This window comes from Ruditapes philippinarum, unplaced genomic scaffold (genome assembly GCF_026571515.1).
Source record: "Ruditapes philippinarum isolate M1 unplaced genomic scaffold, ASM2657151v2 ctg7363_1_1_1_1, whole genome shotgun sequence".
In the NCBI taxonomy this organism is placed as follows: domain Eukaryota; kingdom Metazoa; phylum Mollusca; class Bivalvia; order Venerida; family Veneridae; genus Ruditapes; species Ruditapes philippinarum.
Window position 1 is genome coordinate 1 of NW_026857969.1, and position 16575 is coordinate 16575.

The 16575-nt window shown below is 31.3% G+C and overlaps 1 non-coding gene across 1 annotated transcript; it reads left to right on the forward strand.

The window, feature by feature from the left end:
• The first annotated feature begins 13071 nt into the window (after positions 1-13071).
• Positions 13072-13143, forward strand: Trnaa-cgc (transfer RNA alanine (anticodon CGC)). Its single transcript has one exon. It is a non-coding gene; the product is annotated as a tRNA-Ala (tRNA).
• The last annotated feature ends 3432 nt before the right edge of the window (positions 13144-16575 follow it).

Below are 16575 nucleotides of genomic sequence, written 5' to 3' on the forward strand. Positions count from 1 at the left end.
CTCTTAAATACGGTAAACATTCTTTAATAACACAGAACAAAATTTGCCATACCAGACGCGCTTTGATTAAGATATTATTGTTAAAGACTTACAAAAAAACATACAACAGCCTCCGGAATAAGTTTCTAAATCCGGAATTTTCGCAAACACAGCTACCTTTTTAAATTGAATAGAGAAAATCTTTAAAGACAAGTCAATAATAGAGATAGAGTCAAGTAAAACCTGGCCTTTGAAATGAAGATACCATTAAAATTAATTATAAATGCAGGGGAGACTTTCAAAGTATGCTTCCCATGGGGGTTTTCCATTCCCCTATTACTATTACTCTGCTTACTCATCACTATCATTACTTCAGATATATTCAAATTTCATTTTTCTTTAATGCTTCATATTAATTTAGCTGACCGGAAAATTTATGATCACTGCTAAATATCTAAATATGTGAGGATATGTAAATGGATAATGATTAAATTAATCATATTTATTCAAAACAGACAGCTATAATTAAAAAAAATAGGAATTTTGGGAAAAAAAATCAATAAGTTGTTATATTTTGTTGGTATTAATGCAATTACCTTTGCAATTTTTTTTGTCTAGGTAAATCTATTGAATTTCATAGGAATTTCGAATGAAGAAAGCAACAGAAATTAACAGGAAGCCTATTTTATAATGTCCATGCTACAACTATTGTAACCATAGGGATCATGATCTTTATCATGATATTTTAAAATACGTATTATTTTTATTTTATTTATATATTTTCTTTTATTTTTTTTAACTTTTGCCGTATAGCCATGCCCGGTTTTCTTGATCCATTTTGTAAAAAAATAAAGTTATTATTATAAAGTCATTTGTTTTAAATCATGATCATTTTGGAGATAACAATGACCGTTATAGTATGACACGAAACCAAGAAAAACGTGGCATTGTTAAAAGTACAAACTTTTGTGCGTAGTGACATGATAGATTCAGGTTAATTTACGGTTTTGATATTGTTTCTAAGTAAAAGTACGCATGACGTCTAAATAGACAGTCTTCGTCTTGGTAAAAGAAAAAAATAATATTAAGAAAGACAATTGATTTTGTAAAAGTAAAATGTGTAAGACAAGCTTTTACGCTAGTAATAATTCCGTAGATTTCAATTTTTATTAGCGTATTTGTCATCATTTTAAACAAGAAAATATGGTCGTATTGTATATGTTAGTTGAATTAGGAATTTCGTATTTTGCTTGCATATCAAAATTCTGTCATTTTGGCAATATCAATTTTCTCCGTATAGCTTTTTACAGAAAGCTGTTACAATATTATGAGGGAATAATTAATTCATAAAAGGAAGCGTAAATACAACTTATTACTTATAAGCACGTTGCCACCATCAATGTAGCTCAGACTTTTTACGATTGATATTAGCAGGAAATTTTATCGGGTGACGACATGCATCAAAATATTTCGAAAAAATCAAATGTGTATACAATTTATAAGTTTACGTATATAATTCCAAAATATAAAATTAGAAATTACATTGAATAAAACTTACATTAGAATAATATTTGATTTTCAACAAATTAAACTTTTTGAAATATCTTCCGCGAGAGCCTGTAAACTATTTGGAAAATATAGTTTATTGAAAACAAAATGTAAAGTTTGCATATACCTGTTCTTGTGTCGTCTTAGAATATCTCTTGTAAAAATTACCACAGGACAAGACAAGACATGACAAATTAGAAACATTTCATTCAATTCCTTAAAGGGCATACTCACTCATGGCGACTATTTTCTCATCAAGCTTAGAAGAGTAATTGCTGTATTTGAGCATAAAAGAACTTCCTTATTTGCGAGATGAAAATAAAACAGGAAACACAATTATGTTTCATTTAATAAGGAATACAAGTGTGCCTTTCATATTTTTCTTCATTTTTCAGGACAATACATATTTTGGCTTTCTGTCTTAGCATAACCAAATTTGAATGTAGCGATCACTTTTTTGAAATATGTACGAATAATGTATACATAAATGTAAAGACATAAATTTATGATTATAGATATTCTAAACTTTTGTTGTGTGGCAGTCTTGATACGTTGAACCTAATTAGTGTTGTTTGTATACTTGTATTTTACTTCATGCGCCTTATAGGTGTTATTTGCATACTCCACGTTTAATAATTGCATTTTACTTCATGTGCCTTATAAGTATTGTGTGTATCCTCCATGTTTAATAATTGCATTTTACTTCAAGCGCCTTATAGGTATTGTTTGCATACTCCTCGTTTAGTAATTGCATTTTACTTCATGTGCCTTATAGGTGTTATTTGCATACTCCTCGTTTAATAATTGCATTTTACTTCATGTGCCTTATAAGTAGTGTGTGTATCCTCCATGTTTAATAATTGCATTTTACTTCAAGCGCCTTATAGGTATTGTTTGCATACTCCTCGTTTGGTAATTGCATTTTACTTCATGTGCCTTATAGATGTTGTTTGTATACTCCACATTTAATAATTGCATTTTTTACTTCAAGCGCCTTATAGGTGTTGTTTATTCTCATCGATTCGTGCCTTCTCATCGATTCGTGACCTAAATAATTGTCTGGTATAAATACTTCCGCAAGGACATACACCATCCGAAAACTACACAAGTTTAATTAGACACTCGATTTGACAATTCTATCCAATCAAAATGCGTAATTGAACAGGTGTAAATGACCTTACCCTACAATCAGCTGGTGACCTAATTACTTTAAAATATTCGATATTTTAATTTATCAAACACACTTACACTTAAGCCAAAAAATATTCATTATGCTGTAAGAATTTACTTAATCCTTTGAAACATATATTGATCAGATCGGGCTGAAAATAACCATGCAAACATTTAGTGGTGTGAGCACCTATATTTTGATGACGTCACAGGGTGAATCGGATTTTACGAATCGATGGGTAAGCGTCCAGCCGAGCAAGACAGTCATGGTTGACATGTTCAGATGCTCTAATCTTTGAGCTGTTGTTTTTAGAAGTAATTTAAAGTTTTTGAACTTTCAGATAATGAGTTTATTTAACAAATGCACTTATTGAACTGTAAATATGTGTGATATTTGTTGTGCAAGTGCACTTTTTCCAAATAAGAGTCACGAATCAACGAGAGAAAAGCATACTCTACGTTTAATAATTGCATTTTATGTCATTTTTCAATGTGACATCACATTAAAATAATTTAATTTATTTTCGTATGCATTTGACATAATTATGCATGTAAATGTATAAGGCATATCAGGTACACCACTGATCGTAGGTCAAATTTGGTCAGAGACGAGCTTTTTTACAAAGTATTTATGCGAATTATTTTATTTTTGCAACGTGTTTATGTCATGCAATTATTACAATATTTTTATTTATGAATTAAATTGCCTTTGACAGAGAAATCATCGTTATAGTCTAATACTATTTTCTTTTTGTATTTTTTTACATAATTTTAAAACTGTTGTAAAGCCGTATAAACTAGGCTATGTGTGAAAGAACGTCTGCAAGTTTATCTGTTTTGAAAGGGAAATCTTTCATTTTCGACTAAATTAACTTGATTTATGTTGCGAGGTTAGGAAAACATGAAGCGTCAAACGCTTTTTGATTTGAGGAGTAGGTACCATTACATTTCATTCGTTTCAAGAACCCTTAAAAAATTATATAACCTATTTGTTTATACGAGCATATGTCTTGTTACACTTTTAATTTATTTGAATAAACGAATATTTTGATTTGCATTTCACAAACAACATGCCTAAAAGTATACAATATTATCAGTCAATATGAAGTCGTTTTTATGTATTCAAATAAACATGTATTTAGGTTATATGTTCGGAAATTATACTGTCAAAATCATTGTTGATATCATACATTATTCGAACTTATGGCGCCTAGTCTAACAATAAAAAGCAAAACCACTATTCTGTGTGAGTTGTTGTTGTTTTTTTTGCGTATATGTTGTTATATCTAGACCAAAGAATAAATTGACATATGGAAAGAAATAAGGTCAGTCTTAAAGTAGAATGAACGGCATCATACGAGACGAAATTATTGATAGTAAATAAGATATCAGTGACATTGAAATGCTTTAGTCAAAATGCTGTGTATAACAACTGAAATAATTGTAAAAACAACGTCGGACACATACAAAAACAATGTATCAACAATGTAACTAAACAAAGTGCTAACATGCTTGTAGATGACCCAAGTTAACATGTAATTTTGATATCAATGACATTGAATTGTTTTAGTCAAAATGTTGCAATAGATAAAAACTAAAATGATTGTAAAAACAAGGTCTGAAGCAGAAAGCACAGTGTATCCAGTTGCTAAAAATGCTTATCGATGGTCGAGTTAACATGTAATAATATCGTTAAATTCAGTACCAGGTTTACTCTATTTTCATTTGTTTGTTTGTGTGTGTGCGTGTGTGTGTGCGCGAGCGTGAGAGCGTGTGCGTGTGTGTGTGTTGGTGCGTGCGTGCGTGCGTTGGTGCGTGTGCGCGCGCGTGCGTGCGGATGCGTGTGTGTTTGTGTGTTTTGCTTGTTTGTTCTGTTTTTGTTGTTGTTGTTGTTTCGTTTCATAACTGATTGTAATGAAATTATTAGTTCAAGATTTCAAGAATTAACTTATCTTTAGTGACAGTATTTATTTTATTCTTGGTAATAACATATTTTAAATTATGCACGAGTTATATAAAAATCTTTTCTTACCTCAATAAACTTTACCTTAACAGTCTCTGTATAATATAGTATAAATTTCCTTTTCTGTACTCCGTTACATAACAGTTCTAAGCTGAAATATGTATACATATCGTTAAATCAGCATATCAAAAGAGAAAATCAGTCAACGTTTAATTTTATTACAAACATTTTATAATTGATATATTATTAAGGCAACTAGTGTTATCCTACAGAAAACAACATGCAAACTTAAGGAAGTAACGCGTTTCCCCGTTGCATTAATTCGTGATGAAAAAATGTGTGTTCATCAAACCCTGAGCAAGACACGCCATTACATAATTATATGCTTATTTGTCATTGCTTTTTCACGATAAATATTAAAAACTTTTAAACATATACTTATAGCAATAAAGATATTATATTAAACATGTTGACCTAAAAAATCGAAACCATATTTTACACTCACAGAAACAAAATATCAAATGTCTGTTTTTTATGAAAAGAAATCATTCTTTCCGATCTTAAAATATTTCTTATATCATGACGTTTTTTCTCATCTTATAATGAGGATACTGGAAGCAAAGATTAGTTTTAACAATTGCAAAAAAAATTCGTTTTGGAGACAAGAGAAAAAACAGTAAGCATCCTTTGTTGTCATCATTTGCTTTGCATCTACTGTAACATTGAAAAAGTGCGTGTTGGGACATAAGTCTTTGCTATTACGCCTTATTCAGTATTTCATTTGTAGGAATATAGCAACTTGCTCTTATATCGTATAATGTTTCCTGTTTCACATAAATAAACTCTGTGTAATATAATGATTTTTCTTATATTAAAGATGTCAAATTACTGTAAGTCTATAGAAACTCAGAATCTGCAGTAACTGAAAGATTATTCTTGAAATTGGATAAAGGGAAATTTATAAACACATTGTTATACATTGCCTTCAATCATTTTAATTGCTCAAGGTCGTTCAAATATTTTCTTTTCTTTTTTTTTCTGGAATGGTTATTCTTAAAATATTGTTACAACACATCAGCGCATATGAAGCAAAGTAGCTAACTCTTATATCTTCCTTAAAAAGCTAAGTTAAACGAATGTACTTTCCGTTAAATACATATATATTTCAATATATTTCAATTCAATAATTGGTTTATTTTGAATTCTTACAAGTGTTCAACACAATAAAGCAACAGTCATTGTTTTTTACCTATATATATATTAGTGAGTCCTTTCTTCTTTTTTTCTTCTTCTTTTTCTTCTTCTTCTTCTCCTCTTCTGCAATGAAAAACACTGACGGAAACGACTTTCTACGCATAGTTTAGATGTGTAAGGCTAACAAATATAACATGAACCAGTTCTCTTCAAAATCAATTTGCAATTCGCTATAACGTATGAGGTAACATTAGAAACCTCATCCAGGAAATATATCTGTCATAAAAGAAAAGAGAAACGATTTTCCCAACATTCTGCCATATTACCAGACACAGACATTGATTCAGATACTATTGTAATGAAATATGACAAATGTAGTGACTATATACATCAGGGAGAAGTATAAAAGCTTATTTCCGGTAGAAGGGAAACCATGGAGGTAACAGTGTCAATCCATTCTTGGCCAACAACAGGACATTTATTATTAATAATAAGATTTTGTTTAAGAAATAACATCGGCCTGAGAGGTGTATATCGGCTATTTAACACCGGTTTGGAGTTTTGATGCGTAGGAATTGACCACGAAGGCCGTAGGCCTTACGACATATTGTGTTTACATCAGTGCCCCATTTATCATTCTTTTATGTATGAAATAATGTCAGCTGGTTTATGAATGAGTTGTTTACTTACGATGACGTCATTACGCTACTTACGGATTGGCGCCGTTTTGTCAAAATATTTATTAACTGATATGGATCAAATATGTGGCGTTGGTGTATGTGAGATACTATTTCGGTATTATATGAAAAGAAAACATTATAAGAACTGAAAATATAAATAAAAATGTTTTTTATTGTTGCTTTAAAAGGCTTTGTAAACTATATAATCGAGGGTAAAACATAAAAGCCGCATATACAAGTAGTCCCTAACCAGTGTTTATTTGCAATTTAACACCGGTTTTTTTCCTTCTTTGTCTATAGTGACAAAATCACGTGGAGTGATAGAATTAAAGTTCTATAATCATTTAATTTATCAACTACTTGTATAATCATGCTTAATGCTTTGTATATTGCAGTTGTTACTTGAAATTAATTTATCAACCTTTCCGGAGAGATTTGAAAGTGATCATTTGTACGTTAAATATACAAATATAGGTTACAATTTAACAGTTAGAAATCATTACGTAAATTAAAAAAGGTCATTTGATATTAATATTAATTATTATTTTTGCACTTGTTGTGGTAATTTTTGAGATAAATATTGTGGTTCAAAATGCCTCACAAATGTTGTGTTACAAAAGCCCTCACAAAAGCCAAATCGTATTAGGTTTTAAAGACAGAAAATTCGTCCTTGACGTTCTTTTATAACCTAGCTTACCTAATTACAATATTTAAGCATATTCTAAAATAAAGAAAATTAAAATTACAGAAAATCAAACAGATAAGGAGTGCTTCAGATTTAAACACATCCAATTCAAAAAGAATCAAGTAAAATATGAATGTCTGTTTACTTTAAAAGTATACCACTTTCAACAAGAAGTGAATCCTATACTTCCGGGCTTAATACCATCTTTAGAACAAACTTAAGACCGTTTCAGTTAACTTTTCTACCTTCAGACAAAGACTCTAGACTTGAATTAAATTCATGCTTATAACGAAATACAACGACGGGCGTTTATATTGTTAGTGTATTAATATTTATCTTCATTTCTGTGAGAAACTGAAGGAGACATGAGATTTATTTCAGACGATGGACTATCAAACATAATCCTGATCCATGTAGTAAATCACAACAAGCTTTCTTAGTCAAGTCCTGAAGAAATTACATCATTCTTCCATTTACACCTACAAATAAAAAAAAACAACTTCATTCAGAGAAGACGGCAAGATAAAGTGTCCGTTGTTGAATTTGATAAGACAGCGGTAAAGACAATGTATCTGTTACACGTCTGCATTGCAATAAATTCAATACACGTAATTGACAAAGTCCATTAACGACATGCTCCAAAGATTAAATACTGAAAAGAGAATTCTTGCTTGTTCATGTATCTATAAGCGGACTAAATATGTGTAAAATAAAACAAATTACATTTTTGCTTTCTTTTATTTTACAATTTTTCATAACATTTGTTGTCTAAAGCCTTACTTATAGAAATCAGCATATGGAAATATTAATATGTCAACTAAGTTTTTTTTTGTTTTCTAATAATGAGTCAATAAACACATTATAACTTACTTTGTCTATTTCTAGAATCGTGAAATAGTCATCAGAATACTTGACAAATATAAAATGTATCTTATCCAAAATTTAGTCACGAATTAATAATACTTTACTGTTAGATTTAGTATCGAAGACTCTCCACATCTTAAGCAGATTTGATTTGTTCTAAATTCTGCGACTTCTTAGTTTTGCGATCGCCTTAAGGGACCAATATACTTGAAAAAAAAGTATCTTAAATGTAATATTGAGCAAAAAGAAAACAAACGCCTTAATATTTCAATTAAGTCTACATAAATTTTGCAGTGAAATTAATCTTTCAATCGACAAAAAAGAATATATTTTGAATTCTTTAATTTACATGAAAGGTATGAAATTAATGCAATTTACTCACGGCTTTGATAATTTTGTTAATGAAACATAAAACGTTAAAATTTGAAACTGCAAAAGTTAATAATGTATCATACATTGCAATTTACATGTAATAAGGAAGGTGTTAGAAATGATAGCGTGATAAAAAATGGAAGTATATTTATTACTGTAACAGAAGATTCTTTTTTTCTTTATAAAATAAACTACTTGGAGCAAAGTGATTTAAAAAGATATATTTAAAAGTTTTTCATGTCAAATAGCATTGCGATTGTATCATTGCGATTTTAAAGTGATATTTACATGAGCAAAACACAGTCAAAACTAATTGTAAGTCTATCACGAAGGACCTATAATCATGCACACTACATTTTGCGCATACTATATAATAGAATTACAGCAAAAAAAAAAAACGAACAAATTTTATACACAAATTAACACGTCTTCAGTGTTGAGTCATTTTGTTTATGACACCTTTGCTGGCGAAACACAATATAATTATGTTGTAGAGTAAAGATAAATATTATATACTTTTTATTTTTGGTTTATCAGGCGAATTGAAACCCGAGTGTTGTCTGACTAAAAACATTTTCTGTTGATTGTATTTTACACAAACAGTTAAACAGATGTAAAAAAGCTTAGTATTTCTCGTGGTCTGAAAATGAAATTACCTACGACAAACGATTTGCATCTTTCAGCAAGAAATCATTTTGGCTTTGAAGGCAAAAAACTATAAACAATCTACAAAAAACAAATTTCGATAAGAAATAAAGAAACTCAATGTTTCCTTTATTACATGACTTAGATTTGTTGTCGTCCATATATGATCTCAAAGCTAGTTGTAAAAAATTATTTGACTTCACAATTACGACTGATCTATCAAGTATCAGTCAGATGAAAATCAATGCTATATTTGTTAGTCACGTTTGTGGCGCACGAAAAAAACAACTTTTTCCCGTAAAATGTATTAAAGAAAGGGGGAGATTTTGCAATCACTTACATCGCCTTTATATCTAAATCAAACAAAGTTTCAAAGTTCATCAAAAATATCAAAACTTAAAACAAAATAGTAGACAAAAACGAAAAAAGATAAATTTGTTTCTAAATTACAGCACAGTATGTCACAGCAGCTATTTTCCTTTTCTTTGGATGGGCCAAACATGCGTTCTATTACGTTTAAATATAAGTTTAAGACAATGTGAGATCCTTGAAGAAATAAGATCTTAATGTAAAATATTTTGTCATTCTTGTAGCAAAATATAAACGAAGTGGTTAATTACTTAAACTGTTCTTATTAAATACAAACACGCAAACAGATGCAAAGATTGTTCAGGAAATTGATCAATGACTAGCATGTTTTGCAATTAGAAATGAAATGAACAAAGGAAATTGAAATGAAAGTATGCCTGGGACATAACGGGCCTTTAAATAATCAAGGGAAATAAATAAAATGATCCACTCTTTACTTTTACCCGTTTTTATGTCTTTCAGAGTAAAACGCAATAAATAAGTATTTTCCCATGATGTTCACTTTTGACACAGCAGACATTGAGTTATTTACGAACTTATATAACTATATTCCCTATTGACTGTATTCTTTACATGAAGTTGTTAAGATGTAATACATTTATCACCATAAATGTCTGACCAGTATATTGTCTTGAAATTGAATTATCAGGCATATGACGTGACATACATTAACCAGTTTGACAAATATAACTATAACATATGATGGAAAAGGTCAGTAAATTATGGACAAAACCGGTTTTAAGACAAAAGGTGTTTCATATTGTCATGTCTTTTTTATGTTTTTTTTTTAAATTATGCTTTACTTATTTTACTATCTTCCTGTTTGCACTCGTTTGTTGCTATAAGAAAAGCCTATGTAAGGGGTCCTTAGCGCAAAACAATCCAAGGTGATAGCCTCATGGAACAAAGTAAAGGTCACACAACCTACGGTGATATGCCTATAAGGGGGTGCTTATTGCTATTTCGGCCCCGATGAAAACCTCAGGAAATACATTCAAGCTCACACAACCTACGGTGATAGAACTTTTATGGGTCCTGTTCGCAATACAATCCACGATGATAGCCTCATGGAACAAAGTTGAGGTAAAAAAAACTACGGTGATAGGCCTTTTAGGAGGATTTTATTGCAATGTTGGCCCCGATGAAAACTTCAGGAAATACATTCAAGCTCACACAACCCACGGTGATAGGCATTTTAAGGGGTCCTCATCGCAATACAATCCACGGTGATAGCTTCATGGAATAAAGTAAAGGTCACACAACCTAAGGTGACAGGCCTTTAAGGGGGTTCTTATTGCAATTTCGGCCCCGATGAAAACCTCAGGAAATACATTCGAGCTCACGCAACCCACGGTGTTAGACCTTTTAAGGGGTCCTCATCGCAAAACAATCCACGGTGATAGCTTCATGGAACAAAGTAAAGGTCACACTACCTACGGTAAAAGGCCTTTTATGAGGTTCTTATTGCAATTTCGGCCCCAATGAAAACCTCAGGAAATACATTCAAGCTCATGCAACCCACGGTGATAGGCCTTTTAAGGGGTCCTTATCGCAATACAATCCACGGTGATAGCCTCATTGAACAAAGTAAATGTCACACAACCTACGGTGATAGGCCTTTAAGGGGGTTCTTATTGCAATTTCGGCCCTAATGAAAACCTCAGGAAATACATTCAAGCTCACACAACCCTAGTTGATAGGCCTTTTAGGGTCATCATCGCAATACAATCCACGGTGAAAGCCTCATGAAACAAAGAAAAGGTCACACAACCTAAGGTGATAGGCCTTTTAGGGGGTTCTTATTGCAGTTTCGGCCCGATGAAAACCTCAAGAAATACATTCGAGCTCACGCAACCCACGGTGATAGACCTTTTAAGGGGTCCTCATCGCAATACAATCCACGGTGATAGCTTCATGGAACAAAGTAAAGGTCACACTACCTACGGTAATAGGCCTTTAAGGAGGTTCTTATTGCAATTTCGGTCCCGATGCAAACCTCAGGAAATACATTCAAGCTCACGCAACCCACAGTGATAGGCTTTTAAGGGGTCCTCATCGCAATACAATCCACGGTAATAGCCTCATGGAACAAAGTAAAGGTCACACAACCTTCGGTAATAGGCCTTTTACGGGGTTTTTATTGCAATTTCGGCCCCGATGAAAACCTCAGGTAATACATTCAAGCTCACACAACCCACGGTGATAGGCATTTTAAGGGGTCCTCATCGCAATACTATCCAAGGTGGAAGCCTCATGGAACAAAGTAAAGGTCACACGTGATAGGCCTTTTAGGGGGTTCTTATTGCAATTTCGACCCCGATGAATACCTCAGGAAATACATCCAAGTTCACACAACCTACGGTGAAAGGCCTTTTATTGGGTCCTCATCGCAATACAATCCACAGTGATAGCCTCATGGAACAAGGTACAGGTCACACAACCTGCGGTGATAGGCCTTAAAGTACTTTCCACAAGAAGGCTTCGTGCTAGGGGCGCGTGGGATGTTGCACTTATTCATTATCCCTCTTGTACAGACTCAATCACACCGTATATTTAATCTTCATTTAAATATGGTGTGATCATTGCTTCCGAGGGATCCCTTTTTTTGGCATGGACGAAATTTTGCAATCACCGCTACTGTTGATGAAAATACTTAGTCAAACACAGCCTGCCACCTTTTCAGTTTTTCTGTGTTTGATTTTCCTGTGATGCTCTGTTTCTTTTTTCTATTTTAAGTTCAAAATATTAAAGAAGAATTCCAGTAAATAACTTGTTCTGCTCAGAAGCTATTATTTTGCTAAATAATTTTAGACAGTATGCAAGTTATATAAAAGACGGTCAATCATAATTCGATAAATCATTGGAATAATGTTGAATATTGACCACCTTTCAAACAGTAATGGTAGTCTTTTAAGACGTTTCACCTTTTTCAATGATATGCAAATATTAGCAATGACTCATTCCGAAATCTTTTTAAATTAACGTTTACTCATTCATTTTGAGATAATGAACTGTAATGATGTAGTGTACTGCTCAAACGAAAAGGTCTCATAAAAATGTTCTAACTGTCAGCATCAATTGACGTTAACGATGAAGTTAAACTTTCTTCACTTATGCTATTCATTTCAAATTTAGTACCGTTGTGGTGTATCACAATGTTATTCTGATCGATGTAATGTCTGACAAACTTAAAATTTAAAAACATCATATGTCAATTTTAGGTTTATCTAACGTTTCTTAGTATGCTTAATATGTGATGAAATTTAGACAATCGAAAAAAAAAACAAAAAAAAACAAGGATGGCAGTATTTTGTTAATGCTCTATTACATTAAGGAACATATAAAATAAGTTAAAATTCTGGAATAACTTTACAAGTTTTGGGTTCGTGAAAAGCAATTGTGTTCCTACACTAAAGATTTCAGGTTTGGATGTTTTTCCACAGTATTATTTTGTTAATACCCAAATAATAGCTTACTTTTTGTAAGTATATACAAAATGTGTAACTACAAGCGGTACATCTTATATTAACTTAAATCTGCTAAAACCTACCCAACTACTTGCATATCTTTACATACCTAACCATTTTATGTCGTCATTGTGTGGGGATGTAGCTCAGTGGTAGAGCGCTCGCTTCGCATGTGAGAGGCCCCGGATTCAATCCCCGGCATCTCCATTTTTTTGAAAATCTTGCATTTTTACCTGTATTTGAATTTTGTGTTTTATCTTTACACTATTGGTTATAATCTGCTATAAAATAATGAATTCATAACTGTGACAGAAACAAATGGCATTGCTTTTAATTTCATACTTTTCCTTGGACAAATGATTACAAATATAACAGGAAGGTTAATTCACAAAAACAACTTATCTGTACAAACGACGAGATTTTTTCTAGTTGGTGAAATACATTGAAACATATTTTTTTCGATTTGTAAAGTATTAAAATAAGTATGACAATACGTCAAGCCATATAAAGTATAAAATGACGCCTGTTTAATTATGTTCTATTGAATAGAAATATTTTGTCGTTATTTGTCACTCGCTAGACATGTTATAATTAACATTAGAGCTTAAGTTAATAATGCTTAATTTCCCATGTCTGTACATGTCGAATATTTTTGTTTGCCATTGTATCTCTTCATCTTAAATACATAATAACTGTTACAGTAATTCTAGACATTCGGAAATCATAATTCTGTTGTAATAATTGTTTTGGAATTTTGGAATTTCAAATTGATTTTAATGTTACAAAATGATATCTATGTTTTCACACAGCAAATAATTAAGAACTACAACCTCCTCGAACTTCAAACATTATAACATATAGTCAAAAGATACTTATATATTTTAAGGTATTAAATGATATAATAGACCAATAAACAAAGCCAGAACAATGACTCAATTCCAGAATTTGCACACACAAACAAATGTTTATTTTTTCATCTTTTAGGATGTTTCTCAGCTTTCAGAACTTCACGGTAATGATGCAAATACCCATACTAATTTGCATTGAACAAACATGAAATGCTAGTTTGTGACAAGACAAATGGTCTTTTGTCTTAATATGCGTCTGCACATGATTTGCTGGACTTAAAATGAAACGACTTGACAATGATTGATGCATTAAGAAAGGATTTGCAACCAGATCTAATATTACTTCATTTGTATGCACACTGATACTACGATTCTTTTGTATTTTCATTATGAAGCCAGAATATTATATTATGTTTTTTTTTTTAATTTAATAAAGTTTATCTGTTTGTCTGTAAATTATTCAAAGGTAACACAAAAAGGAATTTATGATTTTCAAATTTCTTTTCTATGATCAAACTCGTGATTTACAAATTAAGTAAATGATTCCACAAAACCAGGAAATCGAAGCATTACGTCGTCATGAATTTCAAATGATCAGTGATAATATTTCTAAATTCCTTAAGTAAATTGACTCGAAATCTATCACAATGTACAAAATCATGGCATTCAAGATGCAGAGCAAGTGGGCACCTTGTTGTACTACAATATGATTATGTAAACTTATACAGATTAATTTATTGTACTTCTATAATAAAACTTCCTCATATTATTATTCTATATATTGACTATTATTAAATTAGTTGTATTCATTTAATTTCAATATGACCTTTTGTCATTAATTTGGACTTAATTAATAATTATTCTTATGCGTGAAATTTATGCTGTTGTATGCATACATTTTGAGTTTAAAGCAATCATCACTATTAAGCTAACTTATTAAAAAGTTTAAAATGGTCAGATCATGTTATTGAAACCTTTAATTTTTATCACTCTAAATTGCATTTCCATAATTGACCGCACGAGTATAAACGCATTTCACGTAACGTTGACCTTCCGTAACGCATAATATGTGTCTTATATCAGAATACAGGGATAAACATGAAAACATTTGAGATAAACCTGGAGCAATTATTAAAAAGACAACAATTGTTGCAATTAGCGTCACGTAATAAGATTGTCAAAATAACCATCCTATATATGGCTGATCTTTATATGCGGATCATGCTTTCCTTCAAGTTTCCTTTTCCGGCAAATTGAGATAATATGATGTTGTTTATTCAAAACACAGTAAAATTCAGAGTTGTCCTCTTTCATATGTCTCTGATCTAATGAATGATAACTACGCTAAAGATCTTTGATTCGTTGTATTTCTTAATTCATTAAACAAATGCAATGAAAATGTACAAATAATTATCACTTACATATTTTTTTCTTTAAAACTTTGAATAAAAGTATATTCAGTTATAATTGAATGCCAATTGTGTTACCTATGATGCACTTGTTAATATTAGAGAAAAGTATAAAGTTTTTTATTAAGAATTGTATCTTGCTATAACAAATATTTATGAATGATTCACGCGAAGGACTGGTAATCTAAATGTTGTTGTTTGCGTGTGTACATAACCCGCCATGGGCAAGTCGTAGTTTTATTTCATGCGACGGGAAACTTCACACACATTGCTGTGTACTAGTTGTGTCCATGTACGGTTCGAGAGGGCTTCTACAATTTAATAGCTCCGTTCATAATCTAACTAAATTCACAAAACTACTACATAACTATGTGTAAACTTCATATGCTTACCATTACAAGAGCTCCATAGATGTTATAAGATGTAAAACATAACAATTTATATCATGATTAGTTTTTATAACTTATGTTCAATATAAAAATGGGTTGTAGACTTTAAACTGTTTTAAATGATGTTGTTCTTATATTCTACTATTTTTTCTGATTATTAATAAGTAAATGCCATTGATACATCAGTATGATAAAATGTTGTTTTCAATATAAAAGTTAGGGATACCACTTATAGCACAAGGTTTTTAATTACTAATAGTCAAACTACGTCATAGTCGTCATAGTCTAGCGTTCTGTTGACACAATAATCTACCATAAAGTATATGTCGTGCAGAACGCATTCCATACATTCAATAATTACCAATCAATTCCCGTAACAAAATTTAATCAAGACATTCTGACAGCTTTTCTTTAAAGTACGAATTGTATCATTGTTTAACGAAAATAAACTGGTTTCTGCCTTCGCAAATGACAAAACCTTTCAAAGTAAGTTAATGATATATCGCTATCGATCAGGCAAATAAAGAATTTAATGAAATTTGGAAGAATTTTTGTATCTATAGCAATCAAAAGCATATGAAATTATGATAAATGAGGATTTCAATAAAAAAACCTTTGAGGTGCAGAACTGAAATATGTTTAGAAGATAATTCCATAAAGAGTATAGCCCTTTCTTAAAGTGATACTATGCCCATCAAAGTGTAAATTGCAACGGTACACGTTCAGATAAAATAAAAATAAAATAAACTTTACATTTTGGCATAATTGAAGACAACGGATCAATAATTCACGTGAAATTAACTTAAAATATTGATTATACAAATTTGGATTAAATTGCCCTCAAATGTCGGGGCATATGACGTCCTTTTCGAGCAGTTAGATTTGAAAGTCGCCATAAGACCTTCACATTGCAAGTGTGACCTAACACCTAACAAACAAAAGCTTAATAAGATTAATATTAATGCACTTATCTTTACTGTGTTACTAACGGAC